This window comes from Bos mutus, chromosome 12 (assembly GCF_027580195.1).
Source record: "Bos mutus isolate GX-2022 chromosome 12, NWIPB_WYAK_1.1, whole genome shotgun sequence".
Classification (NCBI taxonomy): domain Eukaryota; kingdom Metazoa; phylum Chordata; class Mammalia; order Artiodactyla; family Bovidae; genus Bos; species Bos mutus.
Genome location: NC_091628.1, coordinates 18,568,926 through 18,585,903, shown reverse-complemented (window position 1 = coordinate 18,585,903; position 16,978 = coordinate 18,568,926). Strand labels below are relative to the sequence as shown.

The window sequence follows — 16,978 nt, the reverse complement described above, 5'->3', positions numbered from 1 at the left end:
TTAGAGACAGCTTCCTTTTTAATTTGGATCTTGGCACCTTAAAAATAGGGCTTGATAAAGGAACGTGCTACAGTTCCTTCCGCAATCTTGAACTGCCTAAGACTGCCCTCTTAATAACGCTTCACATTTATCTTAGTACTTAAGAGTTTGCAAAGTGCTTTCCTATGCATTATCTTAATGAACCTTCTTGATTACTTGATGGGATAGGCTAGAAAGTATTCTTATTGCCGTTTTTATTAGTGCTACAAAAACAATACATGAAGACAGAAAACCACCCAACAATACAGACAATTACAAAATAAATTTTTTTTTAAAAAAAGGGCTTCCCTAGTGGCTCAGATGATAATAAAAATCTGCCTGCAGCGCGGGAGACCAGGGTTTGATCCCTGGGTTGGGAAGATCCCCTGGGGAAGAGAATGGCTACCCACTCCAGTATTCTTGCCTGGAGAATTGCATGGACAGAGGAGTCTGGTGGGCTACAGTCCATGGGGTTGCAGAGTCTGATGACTGAGCGACTAAAAAAAAAAATCTCTTCCCAGACCTTTCCTCATTTTCAACTGCTTTTCTTTTCTCTTCTGGTACTTTTCTCTATAATATCAAATAATAGCATTTGGTCATTTCTTTGCTTGTCAGCCTTAGGTAGAATCTAAGAATCTAAATGGATTCCTTTCTGTCAAAGTGAGAAATTTAGCTTATTTATAATACCTTCCTCTTTCACTCAACTTTTTGCTAGTTATATATTTATTTTAGTTCTTCATTGCATATCTTTATAATACTAAATAACATAGTGCTTAAAGTCTGGAATGCTTCATATTTCAATTTTAGAAAAAATAGATTTACCCATTTTATGGCAGATGAAGAATTTTCACTCTTTACCTCATCAAAGAATATTATCCTTTACCTCATCTCTCTCCCTTTTACTCCAAACTTCTATTAGTCCTATCATTACTTTGTATGTTAAGGTTTTAAATTTTTACCTTGTGTCCTGTAACTATAATTAATTCTTACATGCTTTGTCTATGGGTTGATTAAAAAAATTAAAACATGATACTTATTCTAATATGATTATGAAAATACCATGCACTGTATATAGTTCATGAGGTCAAAAAAGAGTTGGACAGGACTTAACAACATCTAATTAGTGATTAGTTACACAGCGGTGAAAGTAGTCTTGTAATTAAACCTATGTAATTTAAAGGAGAATGTTTAAGTGTCAAAGTCAAATGAGATGTAGGTGATATTGATTGTCCAAAATTGGACTACAATACCGCAATTTGGATCACATTTGGATCTATTGTTTTCTGTTTTTTTACAGCTTTTTGTTTTTCCTAGAGTTTTAAATTGCTTAACTTTTCCCCTATGTTGTCATTTCACTTTACAGCCATGTCTCAGCTGCAATCAGCATTGGCTTCTAAGAGCTAATAAGTGCCCACTTTTCCAGAGAATTGTCCTGGGCCTAATGGAAGCTGCCTTTCCAGGGAGGTTACCCCTTCTCACACAAGCCTGTAGCTGGTTGACTGTCTGAATGACTGACACCGGGGCAGTAGACCAGTTTACTGGGAGATGGGGCCCATTCTCTCCCGCAATTTGTGATCCCTATTTCCCTGTGGAGTTACTATACAGCTTGTATTGAGCAGAGCCACATTTTTGCTTCGTTTTTTTTTTTTTAATCTTTTATTATTTCCCTCATTCTCCTTCTCCAAAGAGCGTTTCCTCAATAAATCACTTGTAACAGAATCCTCGTCTTAAGCTCTGCTGGCATTATCAACTAAATATTTTTCCTCCTCAAAAATTTTTCTTTTGAAGTCCTGATCCCTGCTGTAATGGTATTAGGAGGTGGGGCCTTTGGGAGGTAATTAAGTTCAGATGAGGTCATGAGGTTGGAGCCCTCATGAAGGGATTAGTGTCCTTTTAAGAAAAAAAGTGTCCAGAGCCCTTCCTCTCTCTCCATCCAAACACACCACAAAAAAGTGAGTGAGCAAACAGCAAGAAATTTTATCTGCAAGCCAAGAAGAGGACTCTTACCAGACACCAAATCTGCCAACACCTCAATCTTAACTTCCCAGCCTCCAGAACTGTGAGTAATAAACGTCTGTTGTTTAACTCACCCGGTCTACGATTTTTTGTGACAGCAGCCCAAGCTGATGAAGACAGCTAGGATATCCAGTCCAAGACGGTTTTGATAGAAGTCCTCACCAAATCACTTACAATTACATAGTTGTTTTTTTTAAAACCTTACTATGTATTTTAAAGGAATCCACTTTCTTCTTGAATACATTTTTTGTTAGAATCCTCTGACTTCTAAGTTTGGATCAACTGCTCTCTAGGTATACCGTGGATCTAAAATACTGAAATTTCTTCGCCTCACTTCTGGGTTATATCCCCTAATATTTGTATCATACCGTACAGTTTCCTATTTCTTGGATTCCCTTTTGTGTTAAAAGAATATGTAATAAAATTTACAGCAATTGTCACAAAACTTGGACAGGGGCTTAATTTTGTGAGTCATAACAAGTATGAAAATCTGTTTTCACCGACGTTATGATTGACAGTTTGGCCAAACATATAATTCTTGTTTCAAAATAATTTTCCTTCATCCTTTAAAACGCAATTCTGCATTGTGTTTTAGTTGCTAAGGTTGCTGATGAAAAATCCAATGTCAATCTGATTCTCTGGGGGTGGGTAGGAAATCTATTATTTGTTCCTGAAGTTTAAAAAATTTTTTTATCCCTTTCAGTTTCCTGAACTTTCATCTATTTGGTCACTCAATGGGCTTTTTCACTCTGACAGCTCCAGCCTTTCTTCAGCTCTAGGAAATTTCCTTGAATTATTTTTTTTAATTGTTAAAGCTCCTTTGTTTTTTTCTACCTCTTTCTGGATTTCCTCTTAGATGCATAATGACTCTCCTGGATTTATCTTTTGTATTTCTCTTAGTCCCCACCTCCACTCCATATTTTAAAATTATGCTCTACTCTCTGGGAAGTTTTCACAATTTTACCTTCATCTTGGTGTCCTTCTTTGGGGCTGTTTTGATTTTTTTCTCAATTATGAGGACTCCTTAGCTTTCCATTTATATTTATGAATAAAGTACTAGATTATTATTGTGAAGATCCGGCACAACTTGCCCCTGGGGTATGTGAGGTTCATGGAGAGGGAGAAAAGTAGTCTGCTTCTATAATGGATGTTTAGTGTGAGCATGCTCAGTCACTCAGTCGTGTCCGACTCTTTGTAACCCCATGGACTGAAGCCTGCCAGGCTCTTCTGTCTATGGAATTTTCCAGGCAAGAATACTGGAGTGGATTGCCATTTCCTTCTCCAGGGGATCTTCCCCACCCAGGTGAATCATGCTTATTGTCATCTGCAGCTCACTTTTGTTCTCATATCTGCTAACTCTGGGCTTAGAGTTTCTTCTGATCTTACAGGGAGGAACAATTTCAGCTCCTGTCTCTGCTGCAGTCTCCTGCGTGGGTCCTGGGCTGTGACTTCCTCTCTCAACATGAGTCATTTCCAAGGCTTTAGTTTTTGATACTGTTATGGCTGTGTCCTCCTCATACATCTTTATTATTGATCTAAGGGATATCTGGGAGGACAGCGAGGTCAGCGTGTGTGTGCTTTCTACCCTCCTGAATGAGATCTTGATCACTGCCATTTTCTAGTTCCCAAAACATGGGCACTGAGTGATTAAATGCTTTGTCTAATAACTAGTAAGCTGCGGTGAAAACTAGAATCCCGGTTTTCTGTCACCTAATGCTCTTTCCATTTCTCTGTACCTTTTTACCACCTCTTGTCCTCTCAGTCCTTATCAGTGGAATTTGAGACAGCTGAGCAGGAATGTTTACAAGCAGATTTTTGCGCATGTATCTCATTAGAGCCAGATGTGAGAACAGATAATGTATTTGTATTTGCTCTGAATGTTTTTCCCGAGTCAGTGTTGCTCTCCCTCTCTTCTTGGGCTTATGCACAAACATCAGAGATAAAGAGATTTGGAAAGTTTTTAGTTTTAAAATCATTGTGAGTCACTTGCAGTAAGAGCTTTAAAATCAATTAGTTGACTAGGGGGAAAAATCTCTTTAAAAAATCCTCATTATGACCTGTGAACATCACATTTATTAGGGCCTAGTTTGGTTCTAATTTCTGAAAACTAGCTTTGTGTGGGATGAAGGAAAGATATATAAATTACTTTTGTCCACTGTGTAGTCAAAGCATACAACTCCCTTAACCTCATTCAGATCCACCTAATATTTTTCCTCTCGCAACCAGTTTTTGTACCCATTAATTATTAAAAAATGAAAGCTGGAACATGGAATTATGGCTGTTATTAGACACATAGGGCCTATTAAACAAAGTGGATTAAAATTTCTTACTTTCATTTTGAGAAAACTATGGTTAATATGAAAGAAATAGTGGATAAAGTAGGGATTCCTTTACATCAGGGAATCGGAGAGCAGAGAGTAACAATTCACTCATTCAATGAATGAGTATCTATTGAGTATCTCCTACTATATTCAGGCATTGTTGGAAATTTGGGACAAAAACAGATAAAATGGTGAGCATCTAGTAGAGAAGGCCTGTGTGACGCAAATAATATTGATGGTCAACACCGAAATCAGATTGATTATATTCCTTGCAGCCAAAGATGGAGAAGCTCTATACAGTCAACAAAAACAAGACCAGGAGCTGACTGTGGCTCAGATCATGAGCTCCTTATTGCCCAACTCAAATTGAAGAAAGTAGGGAAAACCACTAGACCATTCAGGTATGACCTAAATCAAATCCCTTATGATTATACAGTGGAAGTGAGAAATAGATTTAAGGGCCTAGATCTAATAGATAGAGTGCCTGATGAGCTATGGAATGAGGTTGGTGACATTGTACAGGAGGCAGGGATCAAGACCATCCCCATGGAAAAGAAATGCAAAAAAAGCAAAATGGCTGTCTGGGGAGGCCTTACAAATAGCTGTGAAAAGAAGAGAAGCAAAAAGCAAAGGAGAAAAGGAAAGATATAAACATCTGAATTCAGAGTTCCAAAGAATAGCAAGAAGAGATAAGAAAGCCTTCTTCAGTGATCAATGCAAAGAAATGGAGGAAAACAACAGAATGGGAAAGACTAGAGATCTCTTCAAGAAAATCAGAGATACCAAAGGAACATTTCATGAAAAGATGGGCTCGATAAAGGACAGAAATGGTATGGACCTAACAGAAGCAGAAGATATCAAGAAGAGATGGCAAGAATACACAGAAGAACTGTACAAAAAAGATCTTCACTACCCAGATAATCACGATGGTGTGATCACTGACCTAGAGCCAGACATCCTGGAATGTGAAGTCAAGTGGGCCTTAGAAAGCATCACTACGTCCAAAAGTCTACAAATAATAAATGCTGGAGAGGGTGTGGAGAAAAGGGAACCCTCTTACACTGTTGGTGGGAATGCAAACTAGTACAGCCACTATGGAGAACAGTGTGGAGATTCCTTAAAAAACTGGAAATAGGACTGCCTTATGATCCAGCAATCCCACTGCTGGGCATACACACTGAGGAAACCAGAAGGGAAAGAGACACGTGTACCCCAATGTTCATCGCAGCACCGTTTATAATAGCCAGGACATGGAAGCAACCTAGATGTCCATCAGCAGATGAATGGATAAGAAAGCTGTGGTACATATACACAATGGAGTATTACTCAGCCATTAAAAAGAATACATTTGAATCAGTTCTAATGAGGTGGATGAAACTGGAGCCTATTATACAGAGTGAAGTAAGCCAGAAGGAAAAACATCAATACAATATACTAAGGCATATATATGAAATTTAGAAAGATGGTAACGATAACCCTGTGTACAAGACAGCAAAAGAGACACTGAAGTATAGAACAGTCTTATGGACTCTGTGGGAGAGGGAGAGGGTGGGAAGATTTGGGAGAATGACATTGAAACATGTAAAATATCATGTAAGAAACAAGTTGCCAGTCCAGGTTCGATGCACTATACTGGATGCTTGGGGCTAGTGCACTGGGACGACCCAGAGGGATGGTAGGGGGAGGGAGGAGGGAGGAGGGTTCAGGATGGGGAACACATGTATACCTGTAGTGGATTCATTTTGATATTTGGCAAAACTAATACAATTATGTAAAGTTTAAAAATAAAATATAATTAAAAAAAAAAAAGAAGAGAAAGCATCACTACGAACAAAGCTAGTGGAGGTGATGGAATTCCGGTTGAGCTATTTCAAATCCTGAAAGATGATGCTGTGAAAGTGCTGCACTCAATATGCCAGCAAATTTGGAAAACTCAGCAGTGGCCACAGGACTGGAAAAGGTAAGTTTTCATTCCAATCCCAAAGAAAGGCAATGCCAAAGAATGCTCAAACTACCTCACAATTGCACTCATCTCACACGCTAGTAAAGTAATGCTTAAAATTCTCCAAGCCAGGCTTCAGCAATATGTGAACTGTGAACTTCCTGATGTTCAAGCTGGTTTTAGAAAAGGCAGGGGAACCAGAGATCAAATTGCTAACATCCACTGGATCATGGAAAAAGCAAGAGAGTTCCAGAAAAACATCTATTTCTGCTTTATTGACTATGCCAAAGCCTTTGACTGTGTGGATCACAATAAACTGTGGAAAATTCTGAAAGACATGGGAATACCAGACCACCTGACCTGCCTCTTGAGAAACCTGTATGCAGGTCAGGAAGTTAGAACTGGACATGGAACAACAGACTGGTTCCAAATAGGAAAAGGAGTACATCAAGGCTGTATATTGTCACCCTGTTTATTTAACTTATATGCAGAGTACATCATGAGAAACGCTGGACTGGAAGAAACACAAGCTGGAATTAAGATTGCAGGGAGAAATATCAATAACCTCAGCTATGCAGATGACACCACCCTTATGGCAGAAAGTGAAGAGGAACTAAAAAGCCTCTTGATGAAAGTGAAAGTGGAGAGTGAAAAAGTTGGCTTAAAGCTCAACATTCAGAAAACTAAGATCATGGCATCTGGTCCCATCAGTTCATGGGAAATAGATGGGGAAACAGTGGAAACAGTGTCAGACTTCATTTTTCTGGGCTCCAAAATCACTGCAGATGGTGACTGCAGCCATGAAATTAAAAGACGCTTACTCCTTGGAAGGAAAGTTATGACCAACCTAGATAGCATATTAAAAAGCAGAGACATTACTTTGCCAACAAAGGTTTGTCTAGTCAAGGCTATGGTTTTTCCTGTGGTCATGTATGGATGTGAGAGATGGACTGTGAAGAAGACTGAGCACCGAAGAATTGATGCTTTTGAACTGTGGTGTTGGAGAAGACTCTTGAGAGTCCGTTGGACTGCAGGGAGATCCAACCAGTCCATTCTGAAGGAGATCAGCCCTGGGATTTCTTTGGAAGGAATGATGCTGAAGCTGAAACTCCAGTACTTTGGCCACCTCATGCGAAGAGTTGACTCATTGGAAAAGACTCTGATGCTGGGAGGGATTGGGGGGCAAGAGGAGAGATGAGATGGCTGGATGGCATCACTGACTCGATGGACATGAGTCTGAGTGAACTCCGGGAGCTGGTGATGGACAGGGAGGCCCGGCGTGCTGCGATTCATGGGGTCGCAGAGTCGGACACGACTGAGCGACTGATCTGATCTGATGGTAACATAATGAACTAGGAAGACACCATGAAGGGAAAGTCCACACACAGAACCATGGATAACTGGGGGAAGGCAGTCAGAGAAGGCTTTTCTGAAGCAGGGACTAAATGAGTTCTAAATGGGAGGGAGCAGGGTCAAAAGGGAAGAGAATTTTAGGAAAGGGAACAGAAGATGAAAGGGCCCCACAACAGGAGGGGGCATGGTCTAGACTGAGAAGAGCCAGAGCAGCTGTAGAAGGGAGAAGAATCCACAGCACAAGAGCCCGTGAGCCTGGGCAGCAGGGAAAGACACTGAAGATGGTGTGGGGGTCTGACTGGATTTTTGCTCAGAAAAACCGTTCTGTATCATGAGGTACAAGCTGGGGATGGGCTACAGAGGACCTAGCAGGTCAGCTGGAAGACCATACTAGTAATCCAAGTGAACAATGGTGCTGACTTGGACAAAGGTCTTGTAGTCAAGATAAAAATGGGTGGATTCAAGCGATATTGAGACAATAGAATTTCTGGGGCTGGTGGTAGATTGAATACAGAGACAGTGTGCATCTGGACCTCAAGGATGACTGGTTTCTCACAGGTGGAGGAAACACCATATTTTGGGAGTATGGTGATTAAGATGAGCTTGAGAATGGATACTATACCAGCAGTTCAGAATGAGGGTTGGACTGCTGTATTTAAAATGGTTAACCAACAAGGACCTACTGTAAAGCACAGGGAACTCTGCTCAATGTTATGTGGCAGCCTGGATGGGAGGGAAGTTTGGGGGAGAATGGATACATGTATATGTATGACTGAGTCCCTATCATATCATTGTGTATCAGCTATACCCCAATACAAAATTAGAAGTTTTGTTTTTTTTAAAGGATGAGTGTTGGGATGAGAAATGGCTTTTTAAGGTAAGGGAAAAGATGGAAACAAAAGATACAGGGGTAATATAACCCAGGGTACAACCAAACTGGAAGAGCATGAGGAAAGGATTAGGGTACGCGGGAGAAGAGAAATGTGAGTAAGAAGTTAGAAAGGCTGGAAAGATAGGTTAAAGCTAGATTTTTCTAGAGCTGTGAGGGCCATCTAAGGAGTCTTGGCTTTATTTCTAGACAGTGGGCTCCAGAGATTGAGAAGATTAAAGTGAATGGAGCCATGGCTCTAAGATTTCAAGCCTGAGTGTGTAGAAGACTAGTGGGCTATTCTCAAGAATGGGTAAGACAGCAAAAACATGTGATTTAGAGGGGCTGATAGTGCTAAAGAATCTGCCTGCCAATTCAGGAGATGTAAGAGAAGTGGGTTCAATCCCTGGGTCTGGAAGATGCCCTGGAGGAGGAAATGGCACCCCACTCCAGTATTCTTGCTGAGAAAATCCCCTGGATAGGGAAGCCTGGTGAGCTACAGTCCGTGGAGTCACAAAGAGTTGGACATGACTGAGCATCTGAGCCCTAAAGGGGTTGTCAAGACAGCCAAGGAGAAACATTTACCAGGCATTTGAAAATACATGACCTGAAGCTCAGGATTGGAGGAGTGTATTTGGAAGTCATCTCCAAATAGTTAAAGCTGGGATGGGGAAAGGGGAATGTTGATGAAATCACTAAGGAATTAAGAGTAAGGATTTCAGAAGACAGACCCAGATGAGAATCTCAGGAAATGCATCATTCAAAGGGCATAAAGAAGAAGTGTTGTCAATAACAGGAGTACGGATGAAGCTGACGGAGAGGCAGGAAATGAGTGGGAGGGGAGTGACGTCAGTCAAAGCAGGGGATCAGCTTTGTAGGATGGGGATCAGAATTGTAGGAGGGACAGGGTTAATAGTGTTAAATGACTGTTCAGGTCATAAGATTGAGAAATCTGGGAAAAAGCTCGTTAGGCTTGAGGCAGAGAAGCAGAAAAGACAGGACCAATCAGAACTGAAGGGAGATAGGGACTGGCTCAGGAAATGCTTGTTGAATGAAAGAAGGCTGGAAAGTGGGCCGGCCTCCCTGCCAGGGAAAGCTCTCAGTGGTACCTCTAGAGCTTATTTTTTTATATTTTTCTTACTAATTGTATTTACTTATACTTGGCTGTCCTGGCTTTTCTCCAGTTGTGGTGCACGGGCTTCTCACTGTGGTGGCCCCTCTCCTTGTGGAGCAGGGGCTCTAGGGCACAAGGGGCTTCGGTAGTCGCAGCAGGTGGTCTCAGTAGTTTCAGCTCCAGGCACTAGAGCACAGGCTTAGTAATTATGGTGCACGGGCTTGGTTGCTCCATGCATGTGGGATCTTCCTAGATCAGGGACTGAACCCATGTCCCCTGCATTGACAGGTGGACTCTTCACTACTGAACCACCAGAGAAGCCCTAGAGTTTTAATTTGTAGCTGCGCATCTTCCATTGTTTTTAATTGTGTTCTGAAGACCATAAAATAATGCAGCCGGAATGATTATTCACCCCTAGGTCTTTTCTGGTCATTGTTTGATATTCAATGTAAAGTTATTGTAAAAGTTGTATTTAATCCACTGACTCAGTGACCTGGGAAGTTTGGCTTCCATTTAATGGCTGCACAAATGACTGATTGGGCTCCAGGTCTTGATGCAGTTGACATACTGATACCTGGCACTTCTTCCCACACAGGCTCCTTAGGTAGCACAGGAAACAGACAGGGATCTAAGGTACCTGTAACAGGAGGGCTTCTCTGACCATTTGTACTCTTTGGGGTGGATTACAGAAGCAAGGAAGGGAACTTTCAGATGTTACTAGATTACTTTCAGTTTAATAGAGAGTTCTTGTTGGAAATGCATCCAAAGGACTAGGATGAGTAGCTGGCTGTTGTCAGTAGGTGATTTGGTGGCTGCACAAGCTGCAGAATCTGCATAGCTACACAATAAGACATACTTACATTTCTGTATATGTTCTAGAAATGGAAATCTGCAATGGAAATGAAAGAGCATGGTTCTGCTGTAACATCTTCCTGACACTCCTAATCAAAGCACATCATTACAGCTGCAAATATCCATGGAAAGGGCAAAGACAGGGGATATGGGGAAACTAGTGTTTAAATCTCTGCCTTGCACCTATTAGTATGACCCTGGGGATGTTACTTCACATTTCTGGGTTTCAGATTTATCATTTAAAAGCAGGAAGTATGGGACTTCCCTGGTGGTCCAGTAGTTAAGAGTCTGCACTTGCACTTCAGGGAACATGGGTTCGATCTCTGGTCAGGGAATTAAGATCCCAAATGCTGCCTGCAGTTCAGCCAGTTCAGTTGCTAGTCTTGTCTGACTCTTTGTGACCCATGGACTGCAGCACGCCAGGCCTCCCTGTCCATCACCAACTCCAGGAGCTTGCTCAAATTCATGTCCATTGAGTCAGTGATGCCATCCAACCATCTCAAACTCTGTCGTCCCCTTCTCCTCCCGCCTTCAATCTTGCCCAGCATCAGAGTCTTTTCCAATGAGTCAGTTCTTCCCATCAGGTGGCCCAAGTATTGGAGCTTCAGCTTCAGCATCAGTCCTTCCAATGAATATTCAGGGCTGATTTCCTTTAGGATGGGCTGGTTGGATCTCCTTGCAGTCCAAGGGACTCTCAAGAGTCTTCTCCAACACCACAGTTCAAAGGTATCAGTTCTTCAGCACTCAGCTTTCTTTATAGTCCAACTCTCACATCCATACATGACCACTGGAAAAACCATAGCTTTGACTAGATGGTCCTTTGTTGGCAAAGTAATGTCTCTGCTTTATAATATGCTGTCTAGGTTGGTCATAATTTTTCTTCCAAGGAGTAAGCATCATTTAATTTCATGGCTGCAGACACCATCTGCAGAGCTGCATGGCATGGCCAAAATATATATTTTTTTCATTTAAAAATAAAAACAAGAAGTAACATGTTGATGACTCCCAAACTTCTCCCAAGCTCACTACCCTGATATTCAACTGCCTCTTGGACATTATGTAGGTGTTTCATGGGCAACTCAATTTGTTTGTCCAAAATCAAACTCATCTTTACCCCTACCCTGGATAAAACAAAGTATTGCTCTTTCTGCAGGTTTCTAACTAATTTCATAAACTGGAAACTTGAGTGGCATCTTTGGTATATCTTCTGCCCCTCTCCATTTTCAGTTCACCACCATGTCTTATCGACATCATTCTCCAGCTGTCTGTCCATCCTGACTTTCACTATAATACTGATGTTTTCCTGTCTGGACCTCTCATCTCCTGCCACTTGCCCTCTTGTATCTTATACTGCAGCCACACTGAGCTGCTTTTAGTCCTTGAGATGTACAATGGGCTTACTTTCCACTTGACCTTTGACACAGTGGTTCTCTTTGCCTGGAATGCTCTGGCCATATTGCATCCTTTTCTATCTTCTGCTTAAATGCTATTTCCTTTGGGAACCTTCACTCATCCCCACAGCCCTCTGGACCACTCACCAATTCCATAATACTTGTGATACTGCCCCTACTATAGCACTTGTCGAAGTCTATTTTGGAGACTTGACTAATTGCTTATTTTCTTGCTAAACCCTTAGTTCAGGAATTGTATCCATCGTGTTTACTAGTGGGGCTTCCCTGGTGGCTCAGATGGTAAAGAATCCACTTGCAATGCAGGAGACCCAAGTTCGATCCCTGGGTTGGGAAGATCCTGTGGAAAAGGGAATGGCTACCTGCTCCAGTATTCTTGCCTGGAGAATCCCATGGACAGAGGAGCCTGGCAAGCTACAGTCAATAGGGTCGCAAAGAGTAGGACATGACTGAGTGACTGAACAACAACAGTGGATTGTAATAATACTAAGTAGTATTTTTTGAGTACTTAATACGTACTAAGTACTTTACATGCATTATCTTGCCTAATTGTCATAACAATCCTATGAAACAGACATATTATTACTGTCTGTATTAGGCAAATAAGGAGAACAATGTTTAAAGAATTAAAAATAAAAACATTGTCCAAGGTCTTCTCAGCAGTGATTTTCCAAGATAGCTGCCAATGATCCTTCCTTCTAGTGGTAGTACCATGGTGAAGTCCCCTTTCACACTGAATCAGGACTGACCAGTGTGACCGGTAGAAAATGGCAGAGGTGATGGTCATGCAACTTCCAAGGCAAGATCGTTGTGGCCTCTGCCTTGCTCTCGTGGCTCACTTGCTTTGGAGTAAGCCAGATGCAAAGTCATCAGATCACTTAAGCTGCCTGGGGAGCCCATATGGAAGGAAACCAGTCTCCCTGCCAATAGCCTACAGCACCTTGCCATATGAGTGAGCTACCTGGGAAACAATTCCCAGGCCCAGTCTAGTCTTCAGCTGACTGCAACCCCATGAAAGACCTTGGGCCAGAATCACTTAGCCAAACTGCTCCCAAATTTCTGAACTACAGAAGCTGTGGAAGATGAAAAACGATTATTACTGTGTAAGCCTTACAGTTTGGGGGTAATTTGTTTCACAGAAGTGGATAACTCGTAGACAGTTCAGTGGCACGCGTGTGTGCTAAGTCACTTCAGTCGTGTCCAACTCTGTGTGACCCCATGGACTGTAGCCCACCGGGGTCCTCTGTCTGTGGGATTCTCCAGGAAAGAATACTGGAGTGGGTTGCCAAGCTCTCCTCCAGGTGATCTTCCCAACCCAGGGATCGAACCTGCATCTCTTATATCTTCTGCGTTGCAGGAGGGTTCTTTATCACTAGCACCACCTTGGAAGCCCCAGTTCAATGGCAGAACCAGGATTTTCTCCCAGGTCTGACTCCAAAATGCTCTTAACCATGAGCGCTCTATTTTCTTACACACTCATTTTTAACACAAAGAGTTAAAAATGATAGTTATGCAAGCATCTCACAAACTTTCTGTCACAGATGACAAAACAGAGGCACAGAGAGATTTAGAAATTAATTGGTGAATTCAAGTTTTGACATCAGGTGGTCTAATTTTAAGAGCTGTGCTCTTTGTTACCATACTGAGCTAACATTATAATCAGAACAATCTTTCAGGAAAATTAATCTGGAGTTGGTCTGCTAGATGGAATGGAAAGGAAAGAGCATGAAAGTGTGGTCCTTGACTGGGAGGCTACTGTGATTATCAAAGAGAATATTATTTGAGAGAAATCAAGACCTCTGTCATGGAGAGCAACTCTGAAACTATTTCTCAAAGTATCTTTGAGTACTATTTTTAAAATAAAATTTTAATCTTTCATTGATATTATTTTTGTTTTGTTTCTTAAAGAATTGTTTATTTGCTTATATACTTTTGGCTATGCTGGCTCTTTGTTGCTGCGTGCAGGCTTTCTCTAGTTGCGGTCATCGAGGGCTACCCTTTGCTGCGGTGTGAGGGCTTCTCATTGCAGTGGCTCCTCTTGTTGTGGAGCAGGGGTTCGGGCTCAGCAGTTGGGGTGCATCAGCTTAGCTGCCCTATGGTAAGCGGGATTTTCCTGGAGCTACGATAGAACCCGTGTCCCCTGGTTGGCAGGTGGATTCTTAACCACTGGACTTCCAGGGAAGTCCTCTTTGATTACTGTTATTGCCTATTGAAGATTTGGATGGGCAGGCCATTGATCTTTAATAATACAATATTTCTCAAATTGCAATAATCTCTACTTATCACTCAGTATTCTAGAAAGAGATTAACCATGATCATTTTCCAACCGGAGAAGGCAATGGCAACCCACTCCAGTACTCTTGCCTGGAAAATCCCATGGATGGAGGAGCCTGGTAGGCTGCAGTCCATGGGGTCGCGAAGAGTTGGACATGACTGAAGTGACTTAGCAGCAGCAACAGCATTGTCCAACCTGACCTCCCAAATGGTGGGAGTAGGGCCAGCTGAAGACTGTTGTCAGCATACTCTATAATGTGTAATTTCTATTTTCCTGCAGCATTCAATATTTATTATTAGCTATATTTAATTTATTTTTTTAATTGGAGGATAATTGCTTTATAATGTTGTGTTGGTTTCTGTGGTACAGCAATGTGAATCAGTCATAAGCATACATATATCCCCTCCTTCTGGAGCCTCCCTCCCACCCACCTCCAATATTAATTTTTATATCAAAATATTTGTACTGCTGTTTTTTTAAAAAAAATTTTATGTTTTTATTTTGTATTGAGTATAGCCAATTAACAATGTTGTGATAGTTTCAGGTGAACAGTGATGAAATGAGACTTAGCCATACATATATATGTATTCATTCTCCCCCAAACTCCTCTCCTATCCAAGTTGCCACGTAACATTGAGTAGAGTTCCCTGTGCTGTACAATAGTCCTTACTGGTTATCCATTTTAAATATAGCAGTGTATGCACTCTGTTTTAGATTCTTTTCCCAGTAGGTTATTACGGAGTATTGAGCAGAGTTCCCTGTGCTCTACAGTGGGTCCTTGTTGGTTATCCATTTTAAATACTGCAATGTGTACATGTCCATCCCAAGCTCCCCATCCTGCCCCCAACACCCCTGGCAACCATAAGGTCATTCTCTAAGCCTGTAAGTCTCTTTCTGTTTTGTGGTTCCACTGTTTTTAAAAGAGGAAGGAGAATGGACCAAGATTTTCTGCCTTTAAGGTAAGCTAACAGATCAGTGATAATTGAAATGAGAAATCCTGGTGCAGGAAGAGAACTGATTGTGCTCTGTCCTTGGTAGAGTTTTGAGTCATTCATGCAGTACAGTGTCTGGAGAGTTCTAGTGAGTCATGCATTGCTAACTATGGCAGAAAATGTATTTTCTAAAGCTGTCTGTTATGACTCATGTCTTTCAGTGGGTATCAGCAGATGTTGGTGCCCTGTTGACCGGTGATCTGATAGAAAGTTTCTCAGAGGGATCTGTGACACAGTTTCCCTCTTGGATCAATCTGGCACGGGTCCTTTCATTCGGCTTGCAAGATGCTTGTATTAACATTATTTTGGGCTTGGTGTTAAAAAGATTGTTTAGTAACAAAAATGGAGCATTTGGATATTGTGGCAGCTGGGAGGAAAGCTCTTATTTTAAAATGAAACAACCGAGTGAATGTTTTTTACAGCGATTCATTCTTCATGTGGGGAACATTTCTTTGTATATATATTCTCTCTCTATTGGATACGTGAAGCAGTTTTGCCTTCAATATTTAGGGAGAATTTCCTAGTGAGCGATTTGGGAACAATATCTATAAATGATAAAGATAGGTTCCCCTGCAAAATAAGCAGTATGGAAACTATTAGGATTGAATGTTAGGAACCACTTGGATTCTACTCCTAACTGGGTCAGAGTCTGTGTATAACCTTAAGCTATTCACGTAATCTTTTTTAAACTTAGGTTTTCTGTCTGAAATAGTCAGAAAATTGCTTACCTATTTAGCCAAGGCAGAAACAATTTCCTGATAGGAAGATGACTCAGCAGCCTGAGGAGGCAATGTAGCCTCTTGTCCTGGAAGTCTTTGGGGAGACGGAGGCAGCCAGCTGCCTGGATGGATTAAAGTGTAGTGCTTGAAGACTGGAGACCAGAACACGCAAATGAAGCCTGACCTTTAGGAACAGTAAAGAGATGTAGTCATTAAGGTCATGTGGTTTGCCAGGCACTGAGCTAGATTCTGAGAGATAATGGTGAACCAGATGTACCCAAAGTTTCTGCCCTTATGATGTTTATTGTTAAAGCTGCTTTGTGCATGTTTGAGATGATTCAGAGAGAGGTTCTATTATTTTTATTATTTTAGTCTCTGGATCTGAGGCTTTTTTTTTTTTTTTTTTAAAATATGGGATCATGCAGGGTCACTGCTCAAGAAATACAATGTGGGAGTCTTACAGGAGAGGAGTCTGATGTTGTGTGGGGTATTGCTAAAACAGGCCTTGTTTACACAGGGCTTAACTACCGCAACTCAGATGGGAGTAATGGAGTCACACTGGCATTGCCAATTACCTGAGATGAGAGTTGGGGGGAGAGTTTAACATATATCACAGGGACTTTCGGGTCAAAGTTAATGGGACCTCCACTGCCCACAGAGGGGCTTTTCACCAATGTGCTGATGTCCAACTTAGATGATGATTATGGGGCTGCAGGAATTGAACCATGGATTCTGAACACACGAGCCGTTCATTTTCAGTGGTCAGGAGCACGTCCAGTGGTGGTGTCCAGACAGTGTAGTGGTATCACTAGTCTTGCACCAAGGTTTTGTTTAGAGCTCACATCTTACAAAGCAGTAGTTCTTCCTACCTTAAGAAATTTGAAAGCTCCTTCTCTTGCTATTGTGCCTGTTGCTCATGCAGGGGAAAGCTGCCACAGGGGCTGAGATGAGGGTGGTGGAGAGAGAGCTGCAGCATCAGACAACAGGTCCTTTGAACAGATATCAACTGGCTGGGGTATCCCAAGTCTTTCAGTGTTACTGGCTCATTTGTTCCATTATAGTTTTAATTTTTTAATTGCAATATTTGCTTTACTAAAGT

The 16,978-nt window shown here is 41.6% G+C and overlaps 1 long non-coding RNA gene across 2 annotated transcripts in view; it reads left to right on the top strand.

The window, feature by feature from the left end:
• Positions 1-1,964: 1,964 nt before the first annotated feature.
• The window catches only part of LOC138990253 (uncharacterized), a 115,620-nt gene continuing 100,606 nt past the window's right edge, over positions 1,965-16,978 (top strand). For both annotated transcript variants that reach the window (XR_011466371.1, XR_011466372.1), the window contains exon 1: positions 1,965-2,077. This is a non-coding gene — a long non-coding RNA (uncharacterized lncRNA). The remainder of the gene's footprint in view (positions 2,078-16,978) is intronic.